Raw genomic sequence first — 13,397 nt, forward strand, 5'->3', positions numbered from 1 at the left:
ATCTAAAAAAAAAAATGTAATTCTTAAATTGAGAATAAGCCACAACTCAATTTTCAGCAGTCCAAAGTAATTTTCAAGCCCTCGTCCTCTGAAAATTAAGATGCGTGGGTGGCCAAAGTAGGTACTATACGTAGCAGCTCTTGCATTAGCTTGTGAAATCACTCACTAGAGGCACATATAAACTAAATATTGTCCTACAGGCATCACAGCCTGGGTAGCTCAGTTGGCAGAGCGGTAGGATTCTGATAGTGCTCGAGTATGTAAACCTCCTACCTAGGAGGACATTCGAGTATGTAATTTGCGTTTCTCAACCTACAGGTCCAGGGTTCGAGTCCCTGTCCAGGCCTGAATTTTTTTGATGTCAAAATGTTGAGTAAAGGTGGTTTGTGAACTTTGTAATTTCAATTTGATTTCTAGTCACGAATTTCTCAAGTTTTCACTTCACTAATACGGTTTCAAAATCGCTTAAGGTGATGTTCAAATTTGAGCCTTGAGAAGAGGGAGGGCTTAAAATCTTTCGCAAAGTTACAATTCGTAATATTTTTGTTTGAAAAATTTTCCAGCAGAGGACGTAAATAGAGTAATTTTTTTCAAACTGATCGTGTAATCATATTTTTGAAAATTTTCTAGTTTTCTAACAAATTAATACTTGATAATTAATATTTAATATAAATTCACCAAAAATCTTCAAAAAAAAAAGTGTTAGTTACTTTTGAAATTCTTTTAGGATTTGGCTATAATTTTAACAATTAGTATCACTCTCAGTATTTTTGAATTTCTCGATGGTTTTTGGTGGATTTTTTCCTGTTTTGATTGATTTTTTTTTTACCAATACCTCTTAAATTTTGGTGATTTTTTTCCAAAGTAATTTTTCCACGATTTTGTTCCAAATTTTAATGATTTTTTTTCGTCAAAGTTTTTGCTGAATTTTATCGCCTCGAGGTGGCGTGATTTTTTCATAAAAATTTTCCCTTAAGCTTGTGTGATTTTCTTGATTAAATTTTAGTCGTGATTTGTTTGATGACTTTTTGAATTTTGTGACTTTTCTTTTGCCCTCATATTCGCTGATTTTTCTTTTGAAATTTGGTACATTTTTTTCAATTTTGACGGGTATTATTCTTTCGAATTTTCGTGAGCTAGATTCTTAGTTTTTCGATGATTTTCTCGGAATTTCCATTTTTTTCTTTGGCGATTATTTTGGGAATCTCATCTTTCCAAAAAAACATTATAAAATCTGTCGAAATCATTTTTCCTATTACCTACATCCTTGGTAAATAGTGTAGAAATTTCATCATTCAGAAATCTGCTGGAGGCTTCAGAGTTGCTCAAAACGGTTTGGAGCCGTTTCCAATCGATTTGGTGGGTCAAAAATAGGATACCTATATCACAAATTTTAGCTTTCTAGGTCAATTTTGTAATTGATATTTGATAGCAAATAAGAAATGAAATCAAAAAATGTACTTGACCACTTGGAATTTCGTCTGGTGATAAATTTTCGTACGCCCTTTCGATCTCTCATAAATTTGGTGGTCAAAAAAACACATTCGAGGTTTGCAGCTGGAAATCGCCTCAATTCCAAGTTACGTATCTGGGTAAACAGATCGAGCATACGCTGGAACTCAATTTACTAAATCTGGCAAAAAAATCAGGACTTTTTAAAATCTCAGGTTAGAAAATGAAAATTTATTGAATTTCTGGCAAAAATCGGGATTTTTTTTTTGAAATCCTAAAAAAATCAGGATCTTTCTTGAATCTTGTAAAAACCAGAACTGTTTTTTTGTTTGAAATTTTGATAAAAATCATGATTTTGGGCAAGAAAGCAGGATTTTCCAGACTTTGGCAAAAAACCGGGACTCTTTTAAATTTCTAACCAATAATCTCGACTTTTTTAAAAACTCGACTAGAACCAGGACTTTTTTCAAATTCTGGCAAAAATCCAGGATTTCTTAAAGTCTCAGGTTGGAAAATGGAAACTTATTGAATTTCTGAAATAAATCGAGGATTTTCAAACTCTGGCAAAAACCAGGGCACTTTTAAATTTCTAGCAAAAACGTTTTTGAAAACGTGACTAAAATCAGACTTTTCTTCGATTTCTGGCAAAAAAATCTGGATTTTTTAAAATCTCAGGTTAGGAAATGGAACCTTCTACGAATTTCTTTCAAAAATTCCTAAATAAATCGGGATTGAGAATCATGAAAAACCGAGACTTTTTTTTTGAAATTTTGACAAAAATCATAATTCTGGGGCAAAAAATTAGGACTTTATAGACTGCGCTCTGGAAAAGGAACTGGGACTCTTTTAAATTTCTGGCAAAAAATCTCGACTTTTTTGAAAACTCGAGTGAAAACAAGACTATTTTTCAATTTGTGGTTAAAAAATCCAAATTTCCTTATTCAAGTTTTTTATCATTTTTTTGGGGGGGGGGGGGGAGGGGGAGAACGTTCTTTGGAGGGCTAAAATTTTCGAGGATTTTTTTTCTTGAATAAAAAAAACAACATATATGAGGAGATGATGGAAAAAAAATCGAAAAAAAATATGTATTACAAGTACAAGTAGGTATCTATGTAAAATTGAAGTATATTGGTCAAAAACGCCCTCGAAGTATCCGACTCAAATGAGTACAAACATTTCAAACAGGTTGAGAATACACTACAATTCGATTTTCAGCAACTCAAATATTAATTTCTATGCCATCGTCCTCTGAAAATTAAGGTGCGTGGGTAGGCAAAGTCAAAAGTGGCATCACTCTTGCATTAGGTTGCGAAATCACTGACTATAGGCACATGTAAAGTTAATATTGCCTAGAGTGTTTCACAGCCTGGGTAGCTCAGTTGGCAGAGCGTTAGGAAATCTTTCAAGCAGTACTTATTATAGTACCTACCTATCTACACTGTTCGCGTTTCTCAACCTAAAGGTCCAGGGTTCGAGTCCCTGTCCAGGCCTAAATTTTTTTCATGTCGAAATGTTGAATGAAGGCTGGTTTGTTGTTTGTGCATTTTGTAATTTTAATTTGATATTTCCTGTCACGAATTTTTCAAGTTTTCACTTCACCAATACTCAATGTTTTAAAATTGCTCAAGGTGGTGTTCGAATTGGTAGAGAGGAAGAATTTGAAATTCGTAAGGTTACAAATCGCAATATTTTTTTTTTCAATTATCCAGCAAAGGACGTAAATAGAGTAATTTTTTTCGAACCGATCGTGTGATAACGTTTTTGGAAATTTTCTAGTTTTTTAAACAAATTTGTAATATCTTTGAAATTTTTTTAAGGATTTTCTCAATTTTAACAAATATCTATTGCATTATTATTTTTGAATTTCTAGATGGTTTTTGGAGGATTTTCTCCTGTTTTGATTGATTTTTTTTTTACCAGTCAAATTGAATTTTAGTGATTTTTTTCCAAACTAATTTCTCAACGATTTTGTCCTAAATTTTGATTATTTTTTGTCGCCAAAAATTTTTGCTGAGTCGCCAAGAGTTCGCGTGATTTTTTCATAAAAAGTTTCCCTTAAGCTTGCGTGATTTTATTGATTAAATTTTTGTAAAGATTTGTTGGATGGGTTTTTGAATTTTGTGACCTTTCCTTTCCTTCGATTTGGTGATGTTTTCTCATTAGGTTTTGGCGAAGTTTTTCCAGTTTTGACAGACTTTTTAACTACATACATTCCTATGGATATTGACGATTTTTGTTTTGTTCTAAATTATGGCAATTTTTTGCCTTAATTTTGACTGATTTTTTCATTTTTTGTTTCAACGGTTGTTTTTTTTCGAGTTTTGACAATTTTTTAGAGTGGGAGGGGAGCTTGGTTGTTTTTTGTTAATCTAAAAAATAAAATGTAATGTTTTGCTTGGTTGGATTAACATTTTTTGGTCCTATTAAGCTATCGAAATCAACTTTCCAACTTCCTTGGTGAACTTTTGTAGAAATTTCATCTTTCAGAAATCTGCTGGAGGCTTCAGAGTTGCTCAAAACGGTTTGGAACCGTTTCCAATCGATTTGGTGGGTCGAAAATAGGATACCTATATCACAAATTTTAGCTTTCTAGGTCAATTGCACTTGACCACTTGAAATTTTGGCTGGTGATAAATTTTTGTACGCCCTTTTGATCTCTCGTAGATTTGCTGGTCAAAACAACACATTCGAAGTTTGCAGCTGGAAATCGCCCTAATTCCAAGTTATCTGGGTAGACAGATCGAGCATACGCTGGAACTCAATTTACTTAATCTGGCAAAAAATCAGAACTTTTGAAAATCTCAGGTTAGAAAATGGAAGCTTATTGAGCTACTGGCAAAAATCGGGTATTTTTCTTAAATCTTGCAAAAACAAGACTTTTTTTTTGAAATGAAAAAAATCACGATTTTGGGCAAAAAATTGGGACTTTTTAAACTGTGGCAAAAAACCGGGGCTCTTTTAATTTTTTGACAAAAAATTTCGACTTTTTTAAAAACTTGACTAAAATCAGAACTTTTTTCAATTTCTCAATCTGGCAAAAAATCAGGAATTTTTAAAGGACTTTTTTGAAATCTCGAGTAATATTAGGACTTTTTTTTTTTACAATTTCTGGCAATGAAATTCTAATTTTTCAGGGGGGGGGGGAGAAAGCTTTTTGGAGAATAAAAACCAACATTTATGGTTAGATTTGTGATTGGATCCCATCCACGGCCCCCAACAATTTCTTTGGACTTTTACCTATTGGGGGAGGTTCTGGGGGCCATGGGTGAAGTCGATTCGAAAAACTAAGGCAATATTCGTGATCAGCGATATCGAAAACATACTATTTCATGTGTCACACGAATGTAACCATTTGGGGGGGGTCACCCCCTATGGGGAGGTGCTGGGGGCGCCGTGGACGAGTCCAATCAAAAATCTGAAGTCATATTCGTGTTCAGCGTCACCAAAAACATACTATTCCATGTGTCACACAAACAAAACGCTTTTTTGAACTTTTACCCCCTTTGGGGAGGTGCTGGGGGCCGTGGATGGGGTCCTATCAAAAATGTGACGTCATATTCGTGTTCAGCGTTACCAAAAACATAGAATTCGATGTATCACATGCCCCAGATTTTCTTTCTAAAGTTTCGGCCAAAATTGGGGGGTGGGGGTGCTCCCACTCAATTGAGAGATCCCATCTTGAAATTTGGATAGTTCGGAAAAGCATCAAAAGGTACATCTATGGAAATTTTTTCAAAATTTTAAATGGTAGCTCCCACTTACAGCGCCATTTTTAAATTTAAGCTTTCAATTTGAAAGTTCAACTTTCAACTTTTGAAATTTTCAAAACGCTTAAATAGTCTTAAATGCAATGCCCTTTCGAACTGGGAAATCAGTTTTGATCAAAGTGTCATGGCTTTGGAGGAATGGGCTGCTGAAGTTGAGTACCTCGAGACAATGTGAAAATAATGGAAGCCCCCCACCCGCCCCCTGAAGGGGCTCTTTTTTCAATTTCTCATTCTGGCAAAAAATCAGGAATTTTTAAAGGACTTTTTTGAAATCTCGAGTAATATTAGGACTTTTTTACAATTTCTGGCAAAAGTTAGGATTCCTTTGAAATCCTAATTTTTTTAGAGGGGGGGGGGGCTTTTTGGAGGGCTAAAATTGTCAAGGATTTTTTTCTTGAATAAAAACCAACATTTATGGGGAGATTATGGCAAAAAAAAAATAGAAAAAAAAATATTACAAGTAGGTAAGTATCTAAAATTGAAGTATATTGGTCAAAAACACCCTCGAGGTATCCGACTCAAATGAGTACAAACACTTCAAACAGGTTGATAATAAACCACAACTCGATTTTCAGCGGTCTAAATTATAATTTCCATGCCATCGTCCTCTCAACATTATAAGGTGCGTGGGTAGGCAAAGTAGCATAGCTCTTGCAATAGCTTGCGAAATAGGCACATGTAAAGTGAATATTGCCCTCCTCGAATCACAGCCTGGGTAGCTCAGTTGGCAGAGCGTTAGGTTTTATCTCGATAGCTCGATGTATCAATTTCGATAGTTATGCGATTCTTAACCTAAGGGTCCAGGGTTCGAGTCCCTGTCCAGGCCTGAATTTTTTTCATGTCAAAATGTTGAATGAAGGCTAGTTTGTGAATTTTGTAATTTTCATTTGATTTCTATAGTCACGAATTTCTAATGTTCTCACTTCATTAATACCGTTTCAAAAATACTTGAAGTGATGTTCGAATTAGTGGAGAGCGTGGGCTTGAAATCTTCCGGAAGGTTACAATTCGCAATATTTTTGGAAAAAATTTCCAGCACAGGACGTAAATAGAGTAATTTTCTTGGAACCAATCGTGAATCGTGTAATAATGTTTTTAAAAATTTTCTAATTTTTTAAACAAATTCATAACATGTAAGTACCTATCTTTAAAAATTCAGCAAAAATCTCGAAAAAAAATGTTTTAGTTTCTAAAGTTTTAGAACCAATTTCGAGCCATCCTACTTTTGTAATTCTTTTAGGATTTTCCTCATTTTTTAACAAATATTACTTAGCTACTTATTATTTTTGAATGTCTGGATGGTTTTTGGTGGATTTTCTCCTGTTTTGATTGATTTTTTTTTTACCAATACATTTTAAATGTTGGTGATTTTTTTTTTCGCCAAAATTTTTTCTGAATTTTATCACCTCGAGTTCGTGTGATTTTTTCATTAAAACGTTCCCTTGGGATTGTGTGATTTTGTTGATTAAATTTTAGTCAAGATCTTCTGTTCTTTTTTAGTCCAGTCAAATTAGCTCATTAGTCCGGCATATAACAATAGGAGTAATTGCACCCCCTCCCCGCCGATCCTCCGGGACAACTTTTTTCTTAAAGGGGACATCCTAAGGAATATTTTAAAGCAAAGTTGCCAAAAAAAAAGTTGGCCTTACTGACAAAATGGCGGCCATTTTGATTGACAGGTCAGCCGAAATCGCAGATTTTGCGTTTTAACATAGGACTTGCACGAACTTTTTCAAACTTTACAAAGGTAGATCGAAAGATCATGCAAAAATTTATCACCTGTCAAAATTTCAAGTGCTAAAGTGCGTTTTTCGATTTTTGGTGAATTTTTGAAAATCGAATTTAAGCCAGAAAAAAATCAAAATTTCACCAAATTGACCAAGAAAGCTGAAATTTGGGATACACCACACCCTATTTTCGTCATGCCAAATCGATTGGAAACGGGTTCAACTCGTTTTGAGCAGTTCTGGAGCCTCCAGAAAATTTTTGAAACTTTAAATTTTCACGAAATTTCATCAAATGGAGATGGAAAGCTGAAATTTACTCTACAATTCAATTTCAACACCCTCTGTAGACGACTTCAGGTGGGTTCAAGTAATTTTAGGGCCTCCAGTGACTTTTTTTGAAAATTACTGGAGCCTCCAGCAGATTTTTGAAGCTTTAAATTTTCACAAAATTTCATCAAATGGAGATGGAAAGTTGAAATTTACTCTACACTCTAATTTTAACACCCTCTGAAGACGACTTCAGGTGAGTTCAAGTAATTTTAGGGCCTCCATCGACTTATTTGAAAATTACTGGAGCCTCCAGCAGATTTTTGAAGCTTTAAATTTTCACAAAATTTCATCAAATGGAGATGGAAAGCTGAAATTTACTCTACATGTACGATATATCAACAAACGTCGATAAATCTGACTCAATATTGAAATGCATCAACCAATTCGACTGACTAAAAACATAACGACTTTAATAAAATAAATGAAAATATTTATTTTAACAGGTCGTTGACCTAAATCAACCGACCAAACAAATACGTAAAAGAGCAAACGCTCGATGACTTTCTTATACGATGAACAAATCAATATTAACGCGAACGAACTTATTAACTAACGAAAACAACGAAAAAACAACGATAATTTAACAGCCAACAGTTTACGCGATTTTACGAAAAGAACAAAATTTCATTAAAAACATAACCAGCGATATTTAGAATTCGCGAAACGATTTTTATTTTTATTTAAAAATAAAAACTAAAAATTACCGAGCATAAACGTTACGGTTACGTTACCAATTTTGCCAACACCCCACCATAAAAATATTTTAACTAACACGCGTACCACTAAATAAAACGAAAAACTTGTTGCTTCTTATCAATACCGGTGTTTGTAAACACTACGATTAAAATAAAAATATTTTTACAGCAAAATTTAGCTTAAATAATACTAAAATCGACTCGAACACTAAAGTTTAAACGCGATACAATATTTTACACAAACGTTCGAAGACCGTACGGGTAGTGGCTTTCGTTAGCAAATCGGCCAGTTGATCTATCGATGAAATCTTTTGAAGATAGATCACATTTTTCAAAATCAAGTCGCGAATATGGTGATAACTGACATCGATATGTCTGGTACGTTTTGATTCGACCGTATTCGCAACGGCAATCGCTGCATTCGAATCGCAATACACCGGTACGGTGTCAATACGAACTTCTAATTCGACAAACAGATTTCGCCAAGCCAAGACTTCCTTTCCAGACGTACTTAACGCAACATATTCAGCTTCGCACGACGAAAGACTAACACAATTTTGTTTCTTGACTACCCAGTCAATTACGTTGCCATAGTGCAGTACGAAAATTCCAGATGTTGACTTCCTATCTAAACTATCACCGGCGAAGTCCGAATCTACGTACACTCTTACAGAGTGTTTATCGACTACTTCAGGTATTACGTAGGTAAGTTTCACGTCTAACGTACTACGTAAATACCTTAAGATACGCTTGCTGTATTCGAATAGCTCCTTATTTGCCAAGTGCTGGTATCTGCTTAGGAAGTTTACAGCAAACGCAATATCAGGACGTGTTCCTCTTGCAATGTAACTTAAACTTCCTAAGAGACCACGCACTTTGGTTTCGAAACGTTTATCGAGCTTGAGATTTGTAATCTTCAAGTTCGGTTCCATAGGAGTCGAAATACTATTCGAATTAGACAGCCCGTAATCATTAACTAACTGTTCGATATATGAATTTTGATGAATTTCTAAACGATCTTTACTACGATTAATTTCCATTCCAATGAATTTTTTGCATTGTTCCAGGTCTCTTATTCCAAAACGTTCATTCAGTCGCTTAACCAACCACTTGATAAGACGATCATCACACCCAGTGATAAGAAAATCGTCGACATAGACTACGAACACACACCGAAGAGGATTTTCCGAATCATAGTAGACACATGGATCTACTTTGCTTCTGGAAAAACCCAACGAAAGTAAGTACGAATTTAGCTTAGCGTTCCAGGACTTCGGACTTGTTTTTAGACCATATAACGATCTCTTCAAAACGTATACTACTCCTTTCTCTTCGTTAGTCCCTTTTGGTGGATTGAACATGACATTTCGATTAATGTCACCGTTCAAGAACGCTGTGCTAACATCTAATTGGCGTAATTGCCAACGATTTACTACCGCTAGATTTAACATCGATCGAATTATCGGTTGGTTTGGGGTTGGCGCGTATATTTCATCTAGCTCGTAAAAATGACTATCTTTAAAACCTCGTAAAACCAATCGCGCTTTATACTTCACCCCACCATTCGAGTTGATTTTCTTTTTCAATACCCATTTGCTATCTACCTTTGAATAATTTTCACCTTTTACACTACTTTCAGAGACCGGATACCAAACGTCTTTTACTTTCATCGCCTGTAATTCTTCGTCGATTGCTACCTTCCAGTACTTCGCTTCTGGACCGTTCAGAGCTTCTTCGTACGATAAATCATCGACGCTAGCCAATGCAAAATCAGCAAAATCGTCGGATCGATCGTCGGTAGCTGAGGTATCAATCATACTACGATCAACGTGAATTTCACCGCTACGTTCGGCTTCGCTCAACTCATCTGGGTTTACCCAAGATGAGCACCCAGGAGCTGGCTCTACCGAACTACGTACAACTTGCTGATTCGTAGGTATGATATCTACGTCACTAATACTAACTGTAACCGATGTTTTAAGTAAATGATCGTTGATTATATCGTGTATCTTACGCGTTTCATCGACCTCTACGCAACTAGAGTTGGTAAATTTATTTCTTAAAACATCGTATAATACGTAACCTGTCTCTGTAAAACCCAACAATACCATATCTATCGACTTCTCATCGGTTTTCTTTCTCTTTTCAGGCGGTACAAGAACTCGTGCTACGCTTCCAAACAATCTCACTCTCGATAAATCCGGCTTTCGGCGATTCCACAGCTCGTACGGTGACAGATCGTTCAAGGCAGAATGCGGTAAACGATTGTACACGTAGTTCGCCGTGTATGCAGCGTAAAGCCAGAATTTATTCGTTAATCCGCCTTCAAATAACAAAGCTCGCATTTTTTCTTGGATGGTTCGGAAAAAACGCTCGACGGTACCGTTATGCTGCTTCTCGTACGGCTCACTGTTCTGCATAGATATGCCCTTTTCGTCGACAAACTCTTTAAAGGTACCTCCGATAAACTCACTAGCGTTGTCGCACCTAATACGCTTTACCTTCGTATTCCATAACGTTTCACTAATATTAACATATTTTTTTAGGTAGGTACCTACTTCGCTTTTACTTCTCATTCCGAACGTTACTCCCCATCTCGTACAGTCATCTACGAAGCCAATCAAATATCGCTCGCCTTCTAGTCCTTCTGTAATAGGACCCATTACGTCAATATGAACAAGATCGAGCGGATTCGGATACCTATACCTACTTGAATCGTAGGTATGTTTCTTTTGTTTTGCTTTACAGCAAATTTGACACTGATTGAAAGGTGGACAATCACATCCACGTAACTCAGGAATCTTATCTAGTACCGTCTTGCTCGTATGAGCCAACCTACGATGCCAGATGTCACCTTCACCTTTCAATTTATTTTTCTGTTTTTTATTTTTCAGATTTACACCACTGTCACTAATCGTACCGGTATTTCCTATACCTACACTTGAAACGTTCGAAACTACAACTCCAGAATCATTACCTATCGTCGTCGAAGTATTACCTACATTTGTCGAGTCACTATTATCGTTTGTGATCAACGCAGATGAATAATTGGAACAAGAGTACAACATAGGAGGTATATTAATCATAAACTGAATCGTATACAATCCATTATCGTTAAGTACTAACCTAGAAACTAAATTTCCCGCAGGATCAACCAAACGAGGATCTTCATCGAAGAAGAAACGATAACCATTCGCTACGATTTTCGACACGGACAGAAGACTAAAAGAAAGACTAGGTACGTAGAATACCTCATTCAACCAATAGACGTTTCCGTCATCGGCGAGAACTCTCAGTTTACCTACTCCCTCTTTCATCAGAGAGACCTCACAATGAGCGGATTGCAAACTCTCGTTTACTTTCCTCTCATCGATCAGGACTCCGGGATGTTTAAGAAAATGCGAAGTCGCACCACTGTCGACGACAAACGTGATGAAATCGACGCCGTCGTCGTCGTTTGTCTCGACATACGCGTTTTCTTCACCGAGGTTTAAAGCGGTCGAGTCACCTAAAAAATAATTCGAACCGATATTTACGTTACGCGAATTTCCGAAATTTGAAATCGCAACACTGTCACCGAAATTACTACGACCGAACCTATCTTTCACGAATTCATCTACGATATTACTACTACGACAATCTTCAAACGAGAGATTTTTTTCCTTTTTTTCAGGAGACGACGGAAAAAGACCTAACGCGATCGACGGACGAGAACCTGACGAACCGGACGAACCAGACGGACCAGACGTACCCGACGTACCATTCGACGAACCGTTACCACCGTTATTACGCGACGATTCACCGTTTTGAGGGCAGTTCCGGCCGATATGCCCTGTCTGATTGCATCGATAGCAAACGATACTTCCCCGAGGGTTGGTATCGTTTCTATAATTCCCTCCGGCGGATCGACAAGACTTGGCCATGTGACCACGTTTGTGACACTTATAACAGGTACGATCTTTGGCTTGAACGAAGCCATTACTACCACTACAATCACCGTTACCGTTCGACGAATTACCGGACGAGTTCGAACTACGATTACGCGATTTATTACGACTACGATTACGATTATTTTTATTACCGGATTGATCGGACGCGGCCATCGCTGAACCGGTACTTGTCGAACTCTTCGAAGTCGAGGAGTTCTTCGAGGCATCTTCCAAACTCAAAAGCAACGACGAAATCACTTTTGGATTCGGATCTCCGGCTGTGACGTGAACGAGTCCTCGAGCAGTCATACGCACTGACTCGTACTTCGGCGAATTGCCTAACGCGTTGATCAGATACGTATAGATTTCCGATGGAGTCATTTTCACGTCCAAACTCTCCATATCGTTGACGAGCGTATGAAATGCCTCTAGGAACTCCTTCGGACCTTTGTACATATCGATGACAATCTTCGAAATACGAGTTCGACAATCGATTATCGCTGCTTGGTTTTCCGCTTGGTACAAGGAGTTGAGCTCGGTCCAAAAGACGTACGGATCCTCTGTCTCCTTGACCAATCGGAAAACGTTCTCAGCTACGTGCCTAATTAATATTTCTAAAGCTTTCGCTTTTTTACGCGGCGATAACGAATTTACTTCAAGAATCGCGGTCTGAAGTCCTTTGGCTGCCAAAATAACCTTTATTTTTCTCTTCCAGGAAACGAAGCCCGTACCGCGAAAGACCATTGACTCCATTACGCGATTATCACCGGCACCGAACATATTTTCACTCGACGAACTACTCGAATCGGATTCTACAGCTACGTCGTCGGACTCGTCGTCGCTACTTTCACTACCTTCGGACTCGTCGTCGGATGGACCAGGAGGTGGAGGAGGTGGAGGACCGGATGACGGATTAGACGGAGGAGGAACGGGATCAACTGGGATTGACGGATCGTTGGAAATATCACCGGAACCCGCGGAACTCGTACCAGCTTCGGTATCACCTGCTGACTCAGATACGTCTACGTTTACTTTACTCTTACTTTTCGACTTCGGAATACTTTGTTCTGGTTTTTCCTTTTCAGAAAAACCACGAAATTCAGCGCTCGAATTACGCTTAACAGAACTACTATCGTCGTCGTCTACGTTGACCGATTTTCCTGACCGCAAATATGACAGGACTGTCGACATTTACTCGTCGAACACTACACGTACCAATACGCTGAAGCTACACAAGCCAGAATAATTCCACACAGGACGTCGAATACAGAGCTTTCACGAACTACGCTCTACGCTACCATGTACGATATATCAACAAACGTCGATAAATCTGACTCAATATTGAAATGCATCAACCAATTCGACTGACTAAAAACATAACGACTTTAATAAAATAAATGAAAATATTTATTTTAACAGGTCGTTGACCTAAATCAACCGACCAAACAAATACGTAAAAGAGCAAACGCTCGATGACTTTCTTATACGATGAACAAA

At 37.2% G+C, this 13,397-nt stretch overlaps 1 non-coding gene across 1 annotated transcript; it reads left to right on the forward strand.

The window, feature by feature from the left end:
• The first annotated feature begins 208 nt into the window (after positions 1-208).
• TRNAR-UCU (transfer RNA arginine (anticodon UCU)) lies at positions 209-346 on the forward strand. Its single transcript has 2 exons — positions 209-245; positions 311-346. It is a non-coding gene; the product is annotated as a tRNA-Arg (tRNA).
• The last annotated feature ends 13,051 nt before the right edge of the window (positions 347-13,397 follow it).

The sequence above is a fragment of the Planococcus citri genome, chromosome 1 (assembly GCF_950023065.1).
Source record: "Planococcus citri chromosome 1, ihPlaCitr1.1, whole genome shotgun sequence".
Taxonomy (NCBI): Eukaryota; Metazoa; Arthropoda; class Insecta; order Hemiptera; family Pseudococcidae; genus Planococcus; species Planococcus citri.